Source organism: Aquarana catesbeiana, linkage group LG10, assembly GCF_042186555.1.
Source record: "Aquarana catesbeiana isolate 2022-GZ linkage group LG10, ASM4218655v1, whole genome shotgun sequence".
Taxonomy (NCBI): domain Eukaryota; kingdom Metazoa; phylum Chordata; class Amphibia; order Anura; family Ranidae; genus Aquarana; species Aquarana catesbeiana.
In genome coordinates, this window is record NC_133333.1 from 246,655,334 (window position 1) to 246,678,695 (window position 23,362).

A 23,362-nucleotide genomic window follows, 5' to 3' on the forward strand; every position below is an offset into this window, starting at 1 on the left:
GTCTCCCTTGTACTCCTTCTCCATCTCCCTTACGCTCCTTCTTCTTTGTGCTCCCTTCCATTCCTTGTTCTCCTTCTTGCTTGTGCTCCTTTTCCTGCTCTCTCGCTCCTCCTATTGGCATGCTCCTTTCACTGCGGCTAAACTGATTGGCTCCTTATGCTGCTTCTCCCTCTCCCAGTCTAAACTCTGCTGCACAGGAGGCTGATACCAGATCACATTCGGGTACTTACACTGGCTGCATTAAAAAAAAAAAAACACACATTTAAAGTGGTTGTAAACCTCAGACAGGAAATTAGAACAAAGTATATCCCCCTACAGTGTGTACTCAAATAAAAGCACTAAGTGTCATTTCCTGTCTGATGCGTTGTTCCTCTGCTGTCAGCATGACAAGTTTTCCTGACTACAAGAGAAAAATGGTGACTGGGGAGGGAGCTCCAGAACATTGACAGCTTCAGCTCTGTTCCTGTGTACTGTGTGGAGGGGGGTGTGTCTCTTTCCTCCAATCAGCTCTCAGAGCTCTCCTAACTGAGCTCTGCAGAGTGTAATTTCAGCTCTCCGCCCATTTTTTTTTAAACTCTCAGACAAGCTTATAAATTCTGGACTTTAAACAGATGTAGAGAAGAGAGGTCTTCAGATAGACATTAGTTTGTTTCATTTCTGTGTATCACCTGAGGATAGTCCCTTCGTTGGGTACATGGAAGTGTTTACAACCACTTTAATGTGGCATTAATGAACACAAAACTGTATTATTTTTGTGTCTTTTAAATCTGGAGTTCAGCCATACTATTATGTTTATCAATATTATGGTTTGTACGCTTCCCTTTCACTGCGGGGTCTTATTAATAACTGGTTTTCCTTTTAGCACCTACCAAAGATATTTCAGGAACTAATTGGAAACAGTCAATCCTATTTTCCTCCTACATGCCTTTGGGAAGGAACTACCAAGGATCAACAAAGTTGCCTTTCACAGGTTCTATTCATTAGATGCAAATAATATATAGGGAATGACAACATTTCACAGAATCGCCGTTCTCTGATTTCGAACCATCTGTTCCTAATAGTAACAAGAATATTATTCATAAATACGCCAAAGTATATTTTAAGATACCAGCCATGTTTTGTAAATTGCTTGTAGCAAAAAAACCCCCCCAAAACTCTTGTTAACCGCTGATGCTGAATTAGGTTGAATGAATGTTTCCAATAAATGGAAAATAATTACCGTACATCATTTTAAATAACTGCCTATTGTTGGTCACAAATTACAATGAGCAGAAGGCGCATGTGTGGTTTGATTTGTCCATCAGCCAATTTCGTCCTGGATGATGGCCACCAGGCAGCAAGGTCCTCAATGACTAACCCAAATTTTGAGTAGACCGTAATGCCAACAAAAGGTATCATAGAGACCTTTACTAATGTAGACTCACCGGCCTTGCTAGTACCGGGTTGGGCCCCATTTTGCCTTCAGAACTGCCTTCATTCTTAATGGCATAGATACAACAAGGTGTTGGAAACGTTCCTCAGAGATTTTGGTCCATAGTGACCTGATATCATCATGCAGTTGCTGCAGATTTGTCAGCTGCACATCCATGATGCCAATCTCCCATTACACTACATCCCATCCCTTGGATTGAGATCCGGTGAGTGTGGAGGCCATTGAAGTACAGGGACCTCATTGTCCAGTGGTGAGATGATTGGAGCTTTGTGACATGGTGCATTATCCTGCTGGAAGGAGCCATCAGAAGATGGGGACACTGTAGTCATAAAGGGATGGACATGGTCACCAACAATACTCAGGTAGGCCGTGGCATTTAAATGATGCTCAATTGGTACTAAGGAGCCCAAAGTATACCAAGAAAATATCCCCCCCGCCATTACACCACCACCACCAGCTTGAACCTTTGATACAAGGCAGGATGGATCCATGCTTTCATGTTGTTTACGCCAAATTCTGACCCGACCATCTGAATGTCGCAGCTGAAATAGAGACTCATCAGACCAGGCAACGTTTTTCCAATGTTCTATTGTCCAATTTTGGTGATCCTGTGTGAATTGTAGCCTCAGTTTCCTGTTCTTAGCTGACAGGATTGGCATCCGGTGTGGTCTTCTGCTGCTGTAGCCCAGCTGCTTCAAGGTTTAATGTGCTTTGCAGAGATGGTATTCTGCATACTTTGGTTGCCTTTCTATCATCTCAAACCAGTCTGCCCATTCTCCTCTGACCTCTGACATCAACAAAGCATTTTCCTCCACACAACTGCCGCTCACTGGATACTTTCTCTTTTTCCCACCATTCTCTGTAAACCCGAAAGATGGTTGTGCGTGAAAATCCCAGTAGATCAGCAGTTTGTGAAATACTCAAAGACCAACCCGTCACTTAAATCCCCTTTCTTCCCCATTCTAATGCTTAGTTCGAACTTCAGAAAGTCATCTTTGCCACGTCTAGGTGCCTAAATACATTGATTTGCTGCCATGTGATTGGCTGATTAGCAATTTGTGTTACCAAGCAATTCAACAGGTGTACCTAATAAAGTGGTCAGTGAGTGTATGTCAGGGCTGGGCTCAGCCCTTCCTTCTCTGAGCTGGCCGCTCAGCTGTTGGCTAATTGCCAGCTCCCATCTCTCTCCACAGTTACTCAGCTGTTGATGATATCCTGCTCGTCAGTCCTGCCTACTTAAGCTGTCCAGTCCAAAGGTTCCCTGCCTTCGCCTTGGTCATCATCACAAAATCTCCTGTGATCCTGTTCAAGACTTGCTTTGCTCACATCCCTTCTGGCTCCAGATCCTTCTTGCTGTTCCACTACATTGATCCCTGACTTTTGGATTGGCTAACTACCCGTTCCGGTTACTGAACTCTGGCTATGTTTTGACTACGTTTGTTCTTTTTACTTTTATTATTAAACAAGTGCAATTTAACTGTACTTCTGTCTCAGCCTGATTTCATGGTTTCTGACAGTGTAGACCTCCTTAATAGAAAATAGATCCCATCAAACGATTTTGTGGGGGCTCAATATAGATTAATTGTTTTTTTTTTTTTTTATCATTTGGGAAACCCTCAAGAAAGGAAGTGGGAGGATGGGACAAGAAATAAAAGAGGAAGAAGGAAGGAAAGGATGATGATAATGACAAGAGACAGAGGGAAGAGAAGTCAAAAAAGAAGAGAAGGAAGGGACTAGACAGGGAAAAAGAAAGAAGAGAAGGAATGAGGCTAAGATAAGAAAAGGGAAGAGATAAGGGATAATAATGAAAGGAGAATGAAGGAAAGGACAAAAAAGGTTGAGTAAGAATTAAGGTATAAAAATAGGAAGAAAAAAGAAGGAATGGGTGAGAATGAGAAGAGAAAGAGGGAAGGGATGGAAAAAAAAATAAAAAGGAAAAGGAGGGAAGGGTGACAATGAGAGGAAAAAAAGAAGAAAAGAACAAAGAATAAGAGAACATGAAGGGAATAGAATGAGAAGAAAAAGGAGGCGACAATAGAAGGATAAACAAATAATGGATGAGTATGGGAGGAGAAGAGGAAGGAATAGTAATAAGTGGAGAAGGAAGGAGAGGGCAATAAATTAATAAAAAAGAGCGAACCAAAGGATGAGAATGGAAATATAAAGAATGAGTTGGTGAGAATAAGAAGAGAAAGAAGGAATGGATGACTATAATAGGAAAAGGAGGGGAAGTGATGAGAATGGAACAAGAAAGAAGAAAGGGATGAGTACGAGAGAAGAAAGGAGAAAGGAATAGGAATGAGTGAAGAAGTAAGGATAAGACAATAAAGGAAATAAAAAGAATAAAGGGATGAGAATAGGAAGACCTAAAAAGAAGAGGTGAACATTGAAAGAGAAATGTGGAATGGGTGAATATGGGAGAAGAAGAATGGAAGGGATGAGAATGGAAGGAGAAGGAAGGAAATTATGATTATGGGACAGGAAAAAAGAAAGGGATATAAATGAGTGGAGAAATGAAAAAGAGAACAGTAAAGGAATAAAAAAAAGGACCAGGCTGAGAAGAGAAAGAAGAGAAGGAACGAGTATGGAAAGAGGAAGGGTAAGAAATGGAAGGAGAAGAAAGAAGGAAGGGGTGAAAATGGAAAGGATGAAGGAGGAAAGGATAGGAATGGAGAAGGCAATAAAATAATGAAAAGGAAAAAAAGGAATCAGAAAGGCAAGAGAAAAAATGAAGAGGTGAGAATGGGAAGAAGAAAGGGATAGATATTAAAGGAAACAGATGGGAAGGGATGAGAATGGAAGGGTAACAAATAATGGGATTGAATATGGCTGGAGAAGCGAAGAAAGGAGTCAGTGGAGATGGAAGGAGAGGACAACAAAAGAATTAAAAAAAAAGGTGAGGTGAGAATAGGAAGAGAAAGAGGTAAGAATTAGAAGAGAAAGAAGAAGGGGTGAGTATTAGAGGAAAAAGAAAGGAAGGGGTTAGAATAGAAGGAGAAAGAAGAAAGAGATTTGAATGAGAAGAGAAACAAAGAAGGAATGAGTATTAAAGGAAAAAGAAGGAAAAGAAATGGAATGGAAGGAGAAAGTAGGAAAGGGTAATAAAGAAAGGAAAGGACAACCAAGAATGAAAAAGAATGATAGGCTTAGGTCTCTAATTGGTTACCACTATGTTATCTGACCAAGCGGTATGTGGAATCTGAGTTCTGCAACTCACATGCTATCAGCCCTATATGTTACTGTTGATTTAGAAACGGGTGTTGTACCTTTTGTAGCTTTTTGTTAACCTTTAATAAAAATCACTGGCAATCAAAAAGAATGATAGGATAAGTAAACGGTGGAATGGATGGGAATAGAAGGTTAAAGAAGGAAGGGATGACTATTGAAGGAGGGAAGGATAGGAATCCTTGTATTGGAGGATGAGTATTGAAGGAGTGGAGAAGGAGAAAAAAATAAAAGAATGAAAAAGAATGAAAAAAATCAGAAAGGGAAAAGAAAAAAGGTAGAGGTGAGAATGGGAAGATAAAGAAGAAAGGGATAAGTATTGAAGAGAATAGAGGGTAAGGGTGAGAATGGAAGGGGTAAAAAAAAAAGAAAAAAAAGAAATTGAGTACAGTTGGAGAAAAGGAAGAAAGGAAAGGAATCAATAGAGAAGGAAGAAAAGGACAATAAAGGAAATAAAAAGAATGAAAGCATCAGAATGAGAAGAGAAAGAAGAACGTCGCATGACCGTGCAATTATCAGTTAATCGCAAAAATCGCGAAAGGTGCTCTGGTCAGGAAGTGGGTAAAATCTACCGGGGCTGAAGCGGTTAAAGTTCATTATGCGTGCAAAGGCAGGCGTCCCAATACTTTTGACAATATAATGTATATATATGTATGTCCCCTTGAAGATTGGAGGATTGAGACAATGGACTGCGGATAAAGGTAAGTAAAAGTGGGACAAAGAAATGTAAAAAAAAAAAAGAAAAAAAGATTTGATGGGGCGAGCGGATGGGGGTTTCCTTGCCGAAATTCAGTTTTGTTACGTCTCCTTTACGAAGATTTTTTTAAAACGAATCAATGTTAATTGCTAACTTCTTGCTAAACATAAAAAAAAAATTAGGATTTTCATCTCTTCTACACCACCGACGTTAGAAAGAAATAAAAAGATGAAGAAATAAGAAAAGCCATTGCAAAATTCTACTTTGCAGTTCATTTTTTTTTTTTCGTCAACATCGCCTTTTTATACGTCTTCATATAACGTAATTGACTCGCCTAATAAACCGCATCTGTTTCCATTCCAGCAAAGAGCCGGAGCAGAATATTATCTCTGTTCCCGAAAAGCTGACAACAGGGCGAGGATAATATGGTAACCCAAGACACCTTTCAATGATACATAATTGAGTGTGGATGACCTTTCAGTCCTGTGTTAAATATAAAAAGGAAATGCTTTTTACCACCGCGGTGATAATTGCCAATAACGCAATTTACATTATCCTGCATTCATATTAGCCTACAGATTGTCTTCATCAGCTGCCTGTAAAATAAAAAAATAAAAAAAGTGCATCCCATGACCTTGGGGTTCTCGCTGTGGAGCGCTCCCTTTCAAGTGTCCGAAGCCATGCGGTTATCAATCACTATTGTCTGCTTCTCATTACACACAGGGATCCCTTTTATTTCAGACAGCTGGGATGACCTAAGACAACTTCCATAGCTTCAAGACAGGAGCTCTATGTAGACCATGTCTCTTTGGGTCTCCACTGACATGTGACCCCCCCCCCCCCCCCGCATCCCTTTAATGTGCTTCATCACTTCCCCCTCTTGTTTTTCATATTTATATTTATTTTACTTACATTTCCCCCCTAATTACTGTATTTATCGACGTATAACACGCACATTCATTTTAAGAGGGAAGTTTCAGGAAAAAAACCCTTACATTTTAAATAGCGAACTTTGAAGAAAAATAAGGGTCAGTGCCCATCTGCAGCCTCACAAGTGCCATCCATGCAGGCTCATCAGTCCACATCAATGCAGCCTCACCATTGCCATCAATGCAGCAGCCTCACCATTGCCATCAATGCAGCAGCCTCACCATTGCCATCAATGCAGCAGCCTCACCATTGCCATCAATGCAGTCTGATCAATGCCCATCTGCAGCCTCACAAGTGCCATCCATGCAGCCTCATCAGTCCACATCAATGCAGCCTCACCATTGCCATCAATGCAGCAGCCTCACCATTGCCATCAATGCAGCAGCCTCACCATTGCCATCAATGCAGCAGCCACACCATCGCCATCAATGCAGCAGACTCACCATTTCCATCAATGCAGTCTGATCAATGCCCGTCTGCAGCCTCACAAGTGCCATCCATGCAGCCTCATCAGTCCCCATCAATGCAGCCTCACCATTGCCATCAATGCAGCAGCCTCACCATTGCCATCAATGCAGCAGCCTCACCATTGCCATCAATGCAGCAGACTCACCATTGCCATCAATGCAGCAGCCTCACCATTGCCATCAATGCAGCAGCCTCACCATTGCCATCAATGCAGCAGACTCACAATTGCTATCAATGCAGCAGCCTCACCACTGCCATCAATGCAGCCTGATCAATGCCCATCTGCAGCCTCACAAGTGCCATCAATGCAGCCTCATCAGTCCACATCAATGCAGCCTCACAAGTGTCATCAATGCAGCAGCCTCACCATTGCCATCAGTGCAGCCTGATCGAGCCTAGAGGGGACAGGGAAGGGGGCAGGACGAGCGCCGACAGTTTACATACAGTGAGAATCTCCTATGATAGACAGAACAGTGGTCCAATGGCGGCCCAGGAGACGGGACTTCCTATTACAGAGGCCGCCAAGTAAACAGGAGATTCTCGCTGTATGTAATCTGACGGCACTCGTCCCGTCCCCCTCCCTGTCCCTTCCTAGGCAGCTAAAATTGAAGTATTGGTGTATAACACGCACCCACTATTTGCACCCGATTTGCATGGTGAAAAAGTGAGTGTTATACGCCAATAAATACAGTAAATCTTCATCCAGGCAAACAGATAAATATACAATTAGCATGTAAGGGAGCTGTTTTAGCTGATTTGTGTGGGAAGTATGGGATAATGCGGTTGGTTGCAGGCTGGCCGGTAACTCAAGCTGGGAATTTTTGCTGCGAAGGCCAGTTATAGGTGAGGGCAGTGGGCATTTATTTGTGCTGTTGAAATCAGTGGCGGCTGGTGATAAATATAGGGGGCGGAAAACTAACACGACCCCCAATCCCGGACGCAAGCACAGCGGGAGACAGATGACGGACGGGAAGGCGGTGATCGTTGCAAGCACCCCCCCGGCGTTAGAAAGTCAAGATGGTGGCGGCGATACAACTCCCCCCGGTATAGACAGACGAGAAGGTGGCGTTGATACACTGCCCCCCCGGGGGGAGACAGACCTTACCATAGGAGGTAGGGGGAAGGAATAGCCAGGCCGTTGATTCTCCTCCCGGCTGAACAGGAAGTGTGTCCTGAGACCCGATTGGCCAGGGAGTCCTAAAACTCCCTGGCCAATCAGGTCTCAGGACCCGCATCCTGATTGGCCGGGAGGAGAATCAGGAAGACAATAGCGAATATTAATTTGCTATTGTCACACAACAGGGTGGGCTCAGGGCGCAGTGCTCTGTGCCCTGAGCCCACCCTTTTTTGAAGCCAATTAGAGCATAAGGCTCTAATCATGTGCTTAAAAAAAAAAAACCCCATAGAAATCCATGCGTCTGGCGCCCCGCACTGAGATCAGGGGCTGGGCGCATGGATTAGGGGGACAGCGCCCCTTATGGCCGAGCCGCCACTGGTTGAAATACTGGTGAGGGGATGCACTGGACACCTTTGCTGCCATAGTGATATGTGCTGGCACTGCTGGGTGTCCAGTGTGCCCCGGTGCCTCCTTCCAGGCTCACCTACCCTCTGCCTATCCATTATAATGCATGTGCTCCCATTGTGGAGGCTCTCAAAATTTAGGGTTAGGACTACAGAATATATTGGGGTGTCTTGATGGGGCTCTGTAGCTTACACATGTATTTGCAAATGTGTGCAAACGAAACCCCTGTTTTTAACGCCTACTGTTAGGATAATTCGGTTGGTTGCAGACTAGTCGGTAAGTTGAGCTGGGAATTCCTCTGGTTTTGTTTTGCATGTGTTGCCCTTCCATGTGCTCCTTGCTGCAAAGGCCAGTTATAGGCGAGGGCAGTGCCCATTTGTTTGTACAATGGGAAGTCCTTTGCATTGGTGGCAGTGATAAGAATGCCCCCTCTACAGAATGCCTACAGACAGATAAACAGATCATCGGTGTCCTGCTGATGGCTCTGCCAAGTGGTAATGGACCTGGAATGTAGGCACCATCACATGAGAAGTCAATCAGCCACAGTTCAAGGAACCCCAAGCAACCACTGAAGGAACCCTAAGGTGCCACAGAAGCCTGGTTGAGAATAGCTGCTGTAATGAAATAGTGAGAAATCAGACAACAATGGGGGACATCTATACTATCAACCTTAGTATAATTCGAAACAGTGGTTCCCATTTCCTAAAATACCCTCCCCCCCCCCCCACACACACACACACACACACACAGATAATGTTTTCAGGATTTCCTATACCTTACACAAATGATTAAGGCCTCTTTCACACGGACGGACTCAGGCGAATGGCAGGTCCGTGTCTGCTCCGCCTATGCAGAGCGGACACTGACACAGCCCGCTCTCCTCTATGGGGCGCTCCGATGTAAACGAAACAGCCTGTCCGTGTACATCCGATCTGCCAGACAGATGGGGAACGGATCCCCTATTCTTCTGTTTTTTAGTAGGATCAGATGTTAGCGGGTGTCAAAGAACCCCCACCGCCCCATAGAGGGCAATGGATGGTCCGCCTAAAAAACTGACCGGCCGCGTGAAAGGTGCCTTAATTAATGTCAATGACCTGATATTTTCTAACAGTTATTTTATCTGAGGGAAATTCTATTCCTCCCACTGACACCAATGATGGGGCCCCATTCTTTCCACAGGCACCAATGATGGGGCACCATTCCTCCTACAGGCACCAATGATGGGACTCCATTCCTCCTACAGGCACCAATGATGGGACACTATTCCTCCTACAGGCACCAATAATGGGGCACCATTCCTCCTACAGGCACCAATGATGGGACACTATTCCTCCCACAGGCACCAATAATGGGACACTATTCCTCCTACAGGCACCAATAATGGGGCACCATTCCTCCTACAGGCACCAATGATGGGACACCATTCCTCCTACAGGCACCAATAATGGGGTTCTAGTCCTTCTACTGACACCAATGATGGGGCACCATTCCTCCTACAGGCACCCATGATGGGACACTATTCCTCCCACAGGCACAAATGATGGGGCGCTATTCCTCCTACAGGCACCAATGATGGGGCATTATTCCTCCCACTGATACCAATGATGGGACACTATTCTTCCCACTGACACCAATGATGGGGCTCTAGTCCTTCCACTGACACCAATGATGGGGCACTATTCCTCCCACAGGCACCAATGATGGGGCACTATTCCGCCCACTGATACCAATGATGAGACACTATTCTTCCCACTGACACCAATGATGGGGCTCTAGTCCTTCCACTGACACCAATGATGGGGCACTATTCCTCCCACAGGCACCAATGATGGGGCACTATTCCGCCCACTGACACCAATGATGGGGCACTATTCCCCCCACAGGCACAAATGATGGGGAACCATTCCTCCCACTGATACCAATGATGGGGCACTTTCTAATCCCACTGGCCACATTCCGGCCCTCCTAAAGCCTCAAGGATAGTAAACTGGCCCTTTGTTGAGAAAGTTTGGAGACCCCTGGCTTTGACAATAACTGACACAATTAATCATTTCCCTTTCTTGCCTTAGAATGAATAGTAGCAGATGTAAAGTCATAGAGAAGGGCATTGTTCTGTCTGCAACTTCACTTTATGAATGGTGGAGTGGTGTACTGTTACATTGTATTTCCCTAGACCAGTGATGGTGAACCTTGGCACCCCAGATGTTTTGGAACTACATTTCCCATGATGCTCAACTACACTGAAGAGTGCATGAGCATCATGGGAAATGTAGTTCCAAAACATCTGGGGTGCCAAGGTTCGCCATCACTGCCCTAGTGGCATCTATAAATGGCATTGGGTGAAAAAGCACCATCAGATCGCCATTGCACCTGTTAAGGGCTATGAACCATTCACAGACACAATGTACTGGGCCGATCCAAGTGGCTCTGTACCTTGTGTTCACTGCAATGTACAGTCTTGTCCCCCTCAATATCAACTTAATTCTTTATTTCCAGAAAATGATGGTAAAAAAATTCAGATCACCTCGGGGTCATTCGGAGGGGGGGGGGGGGGTGTGGAGGGGGGGGGGGGGGGGGGTGGCTTGTCCTGCCCTGCCCTGGTATGGAATAGAAAGTAGGGGAACAGGTTTTTTCCCCAAAATTGTTGGTCTTTTTTACCTTATAATAGTAATAAATAAAAAAATAGTAGAAAATAAAAAACCTAATGGTTATAAAATACTACCAAAAGAAAGACCCCTCCGTCTCTTTGGTCACAGCGTTACATGACGGAGTAATTATCAGTCAAACTATCGCTGGCACTGAAAAATGAAAAACGTCTCGGAGTATTACAGGATGGTCGTCATGTGGTTAATCGTTTTTTTTTCGTGTTCAGATATCCTTGTAAATGTTTTTTTTTAAAGCTGTCCACAGCTATCAAGAAGAACAATAAAGAAAGTATACAGAAAGCACCGCTCAGCACCCTCATAGATATTTATGTTCAAATCGTTCTCAAGGATGAGCAAGAAGCAATCGTATCTAGAGGGATGCCGGAGAAGCACCCCCCCCCCCACAACAATGACATTGAAGGCTTGTCTTCCTCTCCTCCTCCTCCTCCTCCTCCTTCCCTCAGGACATCCTACCATCTAAATCCTCAATCCAGGCAAAAATTTTTTTTCTTTTTTACTTGAATTTTAGCTTTGAGCAGTGGGAGGAATAGAAGGTCTTGTGACATTTTACTTGTAGCCTGTGTTCTCGTTTTTTTTGTTTTTTTTTTTCCCCATGATATCTTCAACCACAGCAAATAATACAAATAAAGACTAACAAAAAAGTTTTGGCTGCACTTGGATTTAATTATTCACCGGTTTCTGTGGAATTGGAGAAATTAGGATTTTCAAAAACTTTTAAGTGGACATAACATTTTATAGGCTGATTCTGAGTCTTTTTAAAGCCCAACCCCCCCCCCCCCCCCCCCCAAAAGGGCAACCTGTTCCCCCATTCCCTCACACTTAGCTTATCTGTCCTTTAAAAAAAACAAAATGCATAAATCTATAAAAAAAAAAAAAAAAAAGTCTCAGAATCCGTCACGCAATGTCCAGGGCATCTTTTTGGGTGGTGGCCACCGGAGATCTGAAGTTACATAGTAGGTGAGGTCGAAAAAAAAGACACAAGTCCATCAAGTCCAACCTATGTGTGTGATTATGTGTCAGTATTACATTACATATCCCTGTATGTTGCGGTCATTCAGGTGATTATCTAATAGTTTCTTGAAGCTATCAATGCTCCCCGCTGAGACCACCGCCTGTGGAAGGGAATTCCACATCCTTGCCGGTCTTACAGTAAAGAACCCTCTACGTAGTTTAAGGTTAAACCTCTTTTCTTCTAAATTTTAATGAGTGGCCGCGTGTCTTGTTAAACTCCCTTCTCCATTCTCTTTACTGTCTTGGCCGACCTGTCTTGTGTGCACCCCTCATGTGACATTATTATTATTATTATTAATAATATAGAATTATGTGGAGGTGTTCTGTTTGTACCAACACTTTATGTGATTAAATTATTTCTCACTGGATGCCATCCCTTCATATGCAAGGAATACAGGAACCACCCTAACTGCTACAAGAAGGCAAAAAAAAAAAAAAAAAAGGCAACGCAACGTGCCACTGAGAAATCAAACAAAAGGTTATAAAAAAAAAAAATCTTTTATTTCATACTCATAAAAACAATAAGACGCAAAGCACGATTAAAAAAAAAACGAATGAATCTGTGTATATAATCAATCCTGCAGTATTTGGCTTCTAGGATAGACGCGGATAGATGCGTTTCGTGAAAAAACTCGCTTCCTCAGGATTTGTTAAATACGAGATGAATATTATCCATAAGTAAACACAGCATAAACCAGGGTGGATAAAAATCGATTATTTAAAAAAATACATAAAAAAAAATCTGATTTTTTTAAATTTAAATCGATTTTTTGGATTTTTATCAAATTAATCTGAATAAAATGCTTTTGGAGTAAAAAATCTATCTAAAGGTAGTTTTCTATTTAAGATAGAATAATTTAGTTTATTCAGCATGAAATGGAGCTTAGTTATGTAGCATGAGGCTGTATATTCTGCAATATTTACATTTTTGGTAAACTCATTCAATAAATCCAAGCTCTGCAAGCTGAGATAACATGCACTGCATTGATGCATTCACACAATTTCACAGTAACCATGAGATAAAACAAAGTTCAGGAATATTCCTTTGTCCCATTGTTCTGCAAATCTATGTACACTACAAACTGTATGATTGAATCGGTTCTGATATCTCCGTTTTACTAACCTGACAGCTTATTATTCTAAACAGGAATCCTTCATTTTGTTTGCAAATATTAAAGATCCTAACTACCAGCAAGAATGAGTCCTTACATTTAAAGAGCACCTGTCATTTCAGATCCATCATGGCAGTGCTTATTAGCGGGCATCCAATCACCTGCTGCCGCCACGTCCCTGGCCTTGTTGTGTCACTGCCGCATCACCAGCCGTCCCATTAAAGTGAATGGGACTGTCAGTGAGTCAACAGCGGGTCAGAGGAGGAGCCAACAGTGGGTCAGAGGAGGAGCCAACAGCAGGTCAGAGGAGGAGCCAACAGCGGGTCAGAGGAGGAGCCAACAGCTGGTCAGAGGAGGAGCCAACAGCAGGTCAGAGGAGGAGCCAACAGCGGGTCAGAGGAGGAGCCAACAGCGGGTCAGAGGAGGAGCCAACAGCAGGTCAGAGATGGAGCCAACAGCGGGTCAGAGGAGGAGCCAACAGCGGGTCAGAGGAGGAGCCAACAGCAGGTCAGAGGAGGAGCCAACAGCGGGTCAGAGGAGGAGCCAACAGCGGGTCAGAGGAGGAGCCTCTGCGGGACAGAGATGACAGTTGCTCTTTAAAAATGATGATTTAAATCAAGTTGATTTAAATCAAAACCACCCTGGCATAAACAAAATACACATACAAAATAGGGTAGCAAAATAAACCACATTCTATGTGTTATAATTGCAGATAGAATGTGCCACAGGATCCTGAGTTATTCGTAAAAAAAAAGCGCCAATCCTAGACGCCAAATACTGCAGGATTTATTATATACATGAATTCGTTGTTTTTTATTTTGCTTTGTGTCTTATTGTTTTTATGAGTATGAAATAAAAGATTGTTTTTCTATAACCTTTTGTGTGATTTCTCGGTGGCACATAGAAAGTTCCATTGTCTTTTTCTGCCTTCTTGTGGCAGTAATGGGGGTTCCTGTACCTCATTACAGGTATTTCTACAGAGCCGACAATTTATACAGCGCTTTAAATATACTGTATATATTGTACATTCACACCAGTCCCTGCCCTCAAGGAGCTTACACTCTAAGGTCCCCGACTCACATTCATACATACACATACTAGGGGCCAATTTAGACAGGTTCCAATTAAACTCCCAGCATGTCTGTGGAGTGTGGGAGGACACGTACCCGAGTACCCAAAGGAAACCCATGCAGGCACCAGGGGCTTTTAGCTGGTTTATTTTTAGTAGGAAGTATGGTGGGTAGATTTTTGAGTGATTTTTGGTTTCTCCTTAGAGATGGACTTTAAGAGTTTTCTTGCTCTATAGGTGCCTAAAAGTACTAGAGACAGTAAATTAAGATCTGCCGAGTTCAGCAGCTGGGTGACCATGACCACACTCAGTTCACTTATCAAAATTCATGAAATATCGACCTTTGTCTTTTAACGGTCCATAGATGTCAGAGAGTAGTCAGGTGCCCAAGGGATAGTAGACCTCCTTCTGGAAAACATCTTTTTTCCGAGTGCCCAGTAAACTTGCAAAATTCGTTTTACCAACCCATCAAGTTTATGTCATCTCAGAGGGCTAGGGAAAGAGGCATACAGTGCTGGAAGATGCTAACCTAAATAATCAGATGTTAGCCTTGGCCATAGCCATAGGGCAGAACCCATTGATCCTAAATAATTTTTTGAAGCAGACTTTTTCTGGCCATTTTTGTCTGTGGGGATCGTGTCAACTTCTGACTTCAACAAAAAGAAGCAAAAATGTAAATTGAAACAACGCACAATTCCCAAAACATCCAGATACAACTTTATTTCTAATAAAGGTCAGGGGGACAATCGAAAGAGTAGTAAAGAGCATGAGGCCCCAAAATGGAACCAGTGTGTGGTCAACAGAAGATGAAATCCATCCCATTTTGGGGCCTTATCCTCTTTACCAGGGTTCACCAGATTTGATCACAGCTTAGTGCAGTGCAAGGATCTCCAGAAAACCCTGAGGAGCATCAAGTGCGGGTGCCCACACTCTGGAGACAGTCCACATGTGCTCAAATAGATTGCTTGACCCTAGGATGAGTATGCAGCATCCTTATGAATATCACCTTTTGTCGTACTTTTCATACACGTACAACTGAAAACTACTCTAATGCCGCGTACACACGGTCGGACTTTTCGTCTACAAAAGTCCAACGGACGCCGACGGACTAAAGCTGGCTGGTAATCCGATCGTGTGTGGGCTTCTCCGGACTTTCAGCAGACTTTTTCAGCCTCAAATCCGACGGACTTTAGATTTGAAACATGCTTCAAATCTTTACATCGTAACTACGACGGACCCCGAAATCCGCTCGTCTGTGTGCTAGTCTGACGGACAAAAACCCATGCTAGGGCAGCTATTGGCTACTGGCTATGAACTTCCTTATTTTAGTCCGGTGTACGTCATCACGTACGAATCCGTCGGACTTTTGTGTGGTCGTGTGTAGGCAAGTCCGTTCGTTAGAAAGTCTGCTGCAAGTCTGCGGAAAGTCCGCCGGAAGTCCGCCGGAAGTCTGTCGGACAGGCTGTCGGACTTTTGTAGACGAAAAGTCCGACCGTGTGTACGCGGCATTAGAAGGACCTCTCTTGCATTTTTTTTCCATAAAGAGTTTTATTGAAATCCCTTCACATCACAGATGCATCCAAAATATAAATGAACAGATCCAGTAAATATATCTATCAAAGATACAGACAAGAAAGAAAATGTTATCTGCAATCATGGAGATATGTGTCGTATAAAGAAGCGAAGGTTAACTAACTTATGAGAACTAAACCTCAAGATATCAGATTTCCACAAAAGGTGCATTCCGTCCCCAAAAGGGCTGCCAGTACCTGTGGAAATGCTCTTATGAGTTCCCACTCTCCTCCTCAGCAATTCAAAAATTCAACAATGACCCTTGGTGCCCACCACTGGGGTCATGGATATGAGGGGTCCAAGAGTATCTTTAAAATCTTGATCCTGAGGTGAGCGTCAATGGATAGTCTAAAAAAAGGGGGGGTATAAGAAGAGGAGACTATCGCCCTAAAACAAATTTATCCCCAAAAAGGATGGCCGGCCCTGGGGGATGGCCTTTCGCTGGTTTTTATCCTTTCATTTCTTCTTGTCTTTGTTCATCTAGAGCATCGTTGACTCAATCAAAAAGAGTAGCCAATGCATTTCGGGAGTCCAAAAAATGCCCCTTTACCAAACACAGAAAAAAAAATAAGGACATGTCTATATCGATAAAATATTCAATATCAATTCATTGATATTAAATTGATATGGAGATGTTTTTTTCATAAAAGGAAGTGAAGGTTAACTAACTCATGAGAACTAGACAAAGAAAGACCTTAAGATACCAGGGTTCCACAAAAGGTGCGTACCTTCTCCAAAAGGGATGCCAGTCCCAGGGGAAATGCACTTAGGAGTCCCCACTCTCCTCCTCAGCAATTAAAATTCAACATTGACCCATGGTGCCCACCCCAGGTTCATGGATATGAGGGGTCCAGGAGCATCTGCAAAATCTTGATCCTGAGGACTGGTTTTTATCCTTACATTTCTTCTTGTTTCTGTTCATCTAGAGCACCCTTGACTCAACCGAAAAGAGTAGCCAATGTAGCCAAAGGTCCAAAAAAATGTCCCTTTATCAGGCTTAGAAAAAAAATAAGAACATTTCTATATCAATACAATATTCAATAACAATATATTGATTTTAAATTGATATGGAGATTTTTTTCTAGCCCCGATGAAGGATTTGGACCCCCGAAATGTGTTGGCTACTCTTTCGATTGTTCCCCTGAGCTTTATTTGTATAAAGTCATATTTGGACATTTTAGCAGTGGTGTTTGCATTTTTGTTACATTACACTACAAACCAAGGAGACTTTGGAGATCCTTTTTGTCGAGGGTGTCAAGCTTCATTTCGTCACGATTATCATTGTCCTCATTGTCCTCAAAGGGCCGGTTGTATCTGCAAGACTAGATATACAGAGCACCGCATGCCCCTTACATAGGATGTGAATATCTCCCCACCATCAGAAGTCAAAAGTCTTCCCACCCTCCCTTACATCACAGTGCACCCCCCTTGCCTTGTGCTGCTGCTGGGAAGAAACTAGGGGCGGAGCTGGGAAGGAGGATGTGTCTGGAAGAGGACCAGCGGAGGGCTGGAGTCAGCTCCCGGAGTCTGCTGAATGCTGAGACCAGTGTAGGAGGAAATTAGGGGGCGCTGCAGATGCACAAAGGCAAGGTGGGGGCAGAGAGGAGGGCGCTACAGCTGCAGGATAGTTGACATGGAATGTCATGGCGGGCTGGATTCGGCTTGCTGGCCTTGTGATTGACAGGTATCCTCTTGGGCTTAGAAGCCTCCTGCCCAGGAACCAGACCACCTACATTAAAATCAGTATCCTAAAGCAAGATAGCCATACTAGTAAGATAACCTTACCGGGGTCCAGCGCTATTTTTCTACTTTCCACCAAGTCGTAGGCCAGTATCCATATTTGGACCTTTTAGCAGTGGTGTTTGCATTTTTTGTTACATTACATTTCAAGCCAAGGCAACCATAGAGATCCTACGGGGTGTAGAAGCCTGCTGCCCCAGGAACCAGACCACCTACATTAACATCACTATCTACAAGATACCCCCACCAATAAGATTACCATATGGGTCCAGCACTATTTCTCCACATTCCAACAAGATGTAGACCAGTATCCATTATGACACGAGAACAAATATTTTTGAAATGCAAGCACACGCAACGTAATTGTTAGGACTCAGTTTAAAGATTGCTTGGGGATGTGTGCAACGTAATGACGCTTTGCATATTTTACTGGGCTCCACATGGAAACAGACAGACGGGTAATTGACACTCACATAAAGTATACAGGCTGTAGCCCATAAAACCCAGCTTCCAAGAGTGTGAAGTATGGGACCCTCTAATTTACTGTTAGTGGCTTTGTTTCCCCACTTGGCACCAGGACAGCCATTATATCATTTTCTATTAACTGCAAGAACTATATTTTCTTAAATATCAAGTTAGTTATTTTATGCAAAATGCGCTTCTCGAATCTGCCTGGACTATTTGGCTAATAAGAGCCTCGGCGGCTGAGTCCAGACAAAGGCAAACTTTATTCCAGGGCCGAGACAAACCACTATCTATCCATCACTGTCAACCTTCCACTACAACTGTCTTCTGTTCTTTCCAGAGGGGGAAAAAAAAAAAAAAAAACAACATCAATCTCCATTCAGCCAGAGTCCATGGTTGTGGTCAATGGCTGTTTTCAGTTTTGCAATTAGAATTAGGGGTCTCTGGGCCAGGTGATTCCCACCACAGGCATCTTCTCCCCACAGACACCTTGTTTCTATAACAGGAAAAAAAAAAGATTGTGGTCTCTCTCTTTTTTTTTTAATCTACATACAAACAGTCACTTATTGACGTATGGGCGTCTAAGAAAAGTGGTGGGGTCTGCTGTCCATGGGAGGAGAGGGGGCCAGTCCTCCTTGCCCCAAGGGGCTCAAGAAGTCTACAGTTATATGTATCTGCTGACACTTTTTTTTTTCTGTATGTATCAAATATTAATTTTCTTTTCCATCTGGTTACCTACTCTTCAGGTCTCTAGTATGATTGCAATTAATGATAGGATTAGACTATATGAAATTGTATCCAACTGTACATCTAAACCCAATCCCAAAAAAATGCATATTAGCTTTCACTGTTCTTGTCATTTCTAAAATTGTTTTCAATCTTTTAACATCTACAGCTTTCATTAAAAAAAAAAAAAAAAAGCTAATTCTGCTTTGAAAAGCCTTTGTTCAGGCACTTTATGCTATAAGGAAGGGGTCTCCAAACTTTTTCAAACAAAGGGCCAGTTCATAGTCCTTCAGACTTTAGGAGGGCCAAATTGTGGCCAGCCTGGGCAGAAAATGTCCCGGGCCTGGCATCAGTGAGAATAAATATGGCCTCAGGGTTGGTGGTCAATAGGCGTAGTGCCCCTATTAGTAGGAGGAATAGTATCCAATCATAGTTATCGGTGGAAGAAATAGTGCCCTGCTTTTGGTGTCAGTGAGAGGAATAGTGCCCCAAGGGCCGGATAAAGGCTAGCAAAGGGCCACATCTGGCCCTCGGGCCGCAGTTTGGAGACCTCTGCTATAGGGCGACAACTGGTTCCCAATTGTGCGCCCGCGTTGTCACCCTGCCACACAGGAGTGCGCAGGGGGGTGTGCCTGGGCACACCCTAATCACCCTGTGCGCCAGGGCCAATGATAAGGCAGTACAGCCTGCCCTCCTTTACCAGGCCCATGCCCTATTAGTTCAAAAGAGGGGCCCAGGCCCCTGCCGAGCAGGAGGGCAACTGTACTGCCTTTTTGCAGACACCAATTCTCTTGTTCCTCTCATTGCCGTGCTTCCGGCTTCTCCTCCTCTCCCTCCCTCCAGCTGCGCTGCAGGGGGATTTGTTATAGTATCTGCGCCTCCATCCTGTCTGCAGTCCCTTTTTCAGTCTTAAATGTAAGACATCAGGGGTCTGTTTAGAACCCTGCTATTTCGCCAAAGCCCCCCCCCAAAAGGACAGTTAAAAAAAAATGTACAAAGGTAAATAAATAACAATCGGAAACAAAATGTAAAACAATAAAATGTCAAAAAATAATAATGCACCCCTTTGTACACTTAGAAGCAGCAATTTAAACTTTTTTAAAGTATGTATTCGTAACTCTGAAAAAACTCTTCTATTGCTCTCAGCCTTCTCCAAATCTCCAAATTCATTTTCTTGCTGCTGTTATCCAGCTGTCTGGTAGAGGGTAGCTAAATTCGTTCTTCAAGGTCCCATTTCATCAGGTAGGAACATAGCCACCCTCTTTTGCTCACTCCCGAAATGCATTATGAACTATGGACTATAGCAGGGGTTCCCAACTCCTGGGCCAAGGACCGGTGTGGGTCCGTGGCCTGCTGGTAACTGGGCCACACGGTAGGGGTTAGCAGCGGGTGGAGGGAGCCAGAACAACCTGCACTGCCACCCTCCGACCACCAGAGGGCACCCACTTATCCTAGCACCACTACTCCCTTCCCTCTCTGCAGTCACAAAGAAGGAGAAGAGGAGGGAGAAGAGCCAGGCTGGGGATAGGATCTCATGGAGTACTGGTGAGACCCAGGCTGCACCTATCTCCTTCCCCTGTTAGGTGACAGACTGCACTCCCAATACCCCCTTCCCTCCAAAGTGACAAGCTGCACCCCCAACACCCCCCCAGGTGACAGGCTGCAACCACACCCCTGCCTCCGCGGTCTTTGGAGAGGTTGAGTTCTTCATGGCTGGTCCCTGGTTCTGGGGAGATAGGGAACCCCTGGACTATAGGATGTGCACTGTGCATTGAGCAGTGCTCATGATTGCAACTAAGGTGTACTGCTCGTTCCAAACAAATGAACGTGAGGGGGAAAAAAAGAAGAGGTTTGGGAGCTCACAGAGGACCTTATAAGGAGGCAAAAAAACACAGTAAGAAACAATTGAATCAAAAATAGCTTACAAGGCCATTAAGTAATGGATGTGTATGGATTATTTTTGGAAAATAAGGATTTCATTTAGGACTTGTTCACATTAGGTATGATGCGGGAACACAAGCAAAAGCGTTTTCTTGTATGACACAAAAACGTGCTGCAATTCGCAGTCATGTGCAGGTGTCATTAATTCTTTTTTTTTGGGGCGGGGGGCTCGTCCGGGATACCATTATTTCTTAAGGGATTACTAAACCAAGGAGCCTGCATTCACTATATCTGGTCTCCCACAGTACACAGAACATGGAAATGCAATTATTTTGGGGGGGCGGCAAACTACCACCCCCCCGAGCAGCCGGCGGCACCTCCCCTCCTCTCCCCCGCTGTTTTCCAGTAGGTCCGGCACTTACCCCATCTAGGCGGGTAGCGGGCAGCGTACAGTTTCCTCTCCTCCATTTGGCGGCTTCCAGTATGCGGCTCCTCCCCTCCTCCTAGGGGTCCAATAGGATCGCCTGTCCTTCCAGCCAATCAGGTGACGGGTCTCAAAACCCGCTTCCTGATTGGCCGGGAGGAGGATCAGTGTTACAATAGAGAACATTCATTCGCTGTTTTAACACACCAGGGTGGGCTCCTTTCACATTCTCTGCGCCCCGAGCCCACCCTATTTGGAAGCCTATTAGAGCCTCTGGCTCTAATAAGGTGCTTCAAAAAAAACACCCACTCCTCATTGGAATCCATGCATCTGGCGTCCTGCAAGGGACGTAGCGGCGGCGATGGATAGGGGAGGGGGGCGGCGCCCTTAAAGGATGGGCCTCCCCTGCTATATACAAAAAAGACTGACAATTTTGAAAAAAAACAAACAATATTTTTTACTTTCTGCTATAAAAAATTAAAAAAATCGAATTTCTTCATTCATTTAGGCCAATACGTATTCTGCTACATATTTTTGGGAACAAAAAAATCCCAATACATGTATTGTATATTGATTGGTTTGCTCAAGAGTTATAGCATCTACAAACTATGGGATAATTTTTTTAATTTTTACAAGTAATGTCGGCGATCGACGGCTTATAGCGGGACTGTGATATTGCGTTGGACAAATCGGACACCTGACACTAATGCAGTGGTCAGTGCTTAAAAAATATCCACTGTCACTGTACTAATGACACTGGCAGGGAAGGGATTAACATCAGGGGCGATCAAAGGGTTAACTGTGCTCCCTGGGCGTGATTGCTAACTGTGGGGGAGGTGCTTTGACTCGGGGTATGTAAAGATCTGTGTTCCTGCTTAGCAGGAACACAGGATTAGCACATTCCCCTCTCACAGACCGCTGTTGTGTCTTTGTCCCAGACGATCAGTGGGTCCCGGTAGACATCGTGTCCGCTGGACCCGCTGATTGGCTCTTGCTGTGTCCAATCACAGCGGGAGCGGGTCGCCAGTGGAATACGCGCACGCCCCAGACCCGGAAGTGTCAGATCACGTACTAGGTACGTGATCCGGCGCAGAGCGACCGCCCTGCCGCAGTATATCTATGGTGGGTGGTCGCTAAGCGGTTAAAGTTGCTCAAATGTAACATATTATGGTATTGTCTAAATCATTGAAAAATGTAATTATATGTAAGCAGGAATTATTGGCGCATCCAACGTTCAGCGGGCGCGTAAGCAAGAAAATACCTTCCCAATGCAATCTGATATTGTTGGCTCTTCTTTTCTTTCCTTTTCTTTTTCTTTTTTCTTTTTTTTATTTGCAACATGTTTGCAAAGAGTTTTGGTTTTGGAATATTAGGACAGAAAAACGTTTTGTACAAAAAAAAAAGTCTATTGATACAATCTTTCAATGGCCCCTTGACATTCCCCATTATACTTGAATCATGTAGAATCAGTGATTGGCAATCTACATGCTTCTTACATATTTATTATTTTTCCTTTTGAATGACAAAAAAAAAAATAAAATCACCTCACTTGTGCAAAGGTTTTGTTATGTGACCAGCAAAAGGTTTTCCTGATTATATTGTACGTGACCGCAGGCAAGCTGCCAATCCGGAGGTGCGGCCAGTAATTAGGTGCGTGATTGGGTCAGCGCGCCTTTGAACGAGCACTTGGGGCTTAATCAAAGTGATTGAGTGGTCTTACTGAGGCCCCGGTCAGCAAAAGATCAAGAAATCCTTCTCGGTGTCAGAGCTCTTCGATGACCAGCGTGAAAATGACATGCGGCCTCCGTACAAATTACAGTGAACGCGGTTCCACCTCGTCGCTGCCATAATGGTTGCCCTGCTTTGACGCCCCGAGGGAAAAGCTTTGGACAAAAAGCGTTCGATTGTTGTATTATGAAGTACATTGCCTGGAGGGCAGGATAATTGCTTCGCTCTGAGCCCTGAAATGATATTTCTTGACCGGTTTCCGACAACCTAAATGGCCGCAGGCTGATGAATCAAAAACTCCCAAGATTCCTAGCAGGTGAACAATGGCTGTCAAAGGTGGGTCTAGAACCAGAGTTATGGGGACTGAAAAAAATGGATGGTATTGAATCTACTGTAGTTCACACCAATCTACCTGCTCCATCTTTTTAAAATCTTATGTATGGATGAGGTTTGGGTTTCTTGCAACCAGGGGTTTGCACTGACTACCCAGGAATCAAAAAGTCCATGAAATGCAACCTTTTGGCCAATAACTTGGCGGGTTTACCACCAGAAAAAAATTAACCACCTATAATGCAGTGCAAAGCCTTCACTCCCGGTCAGAGCCAATAACTTGAACATTGATAATAGCACACCTACAATACAGTTGTGTTAGTATCTTTTGAATCAGACCTAGGTGAAATGCTCATCCCTAATT

General features: G+C 44.0%; 1 protein-coding gene across 1 annotated transcript in view; it reads right to left on the reverse strand.

Moving 5' to 3' along the window:
- The window catches only part of LOC141110176 (histone-lysine N-methyltransferase PRDM16-like), a gene marked incomplete at its 3' end in the record, with an annotated part of 503,012 nt that overhangs the window by 31,922 nt on the left and 447,728 nt on the right, over window positions 1-23,362 (reverse strand).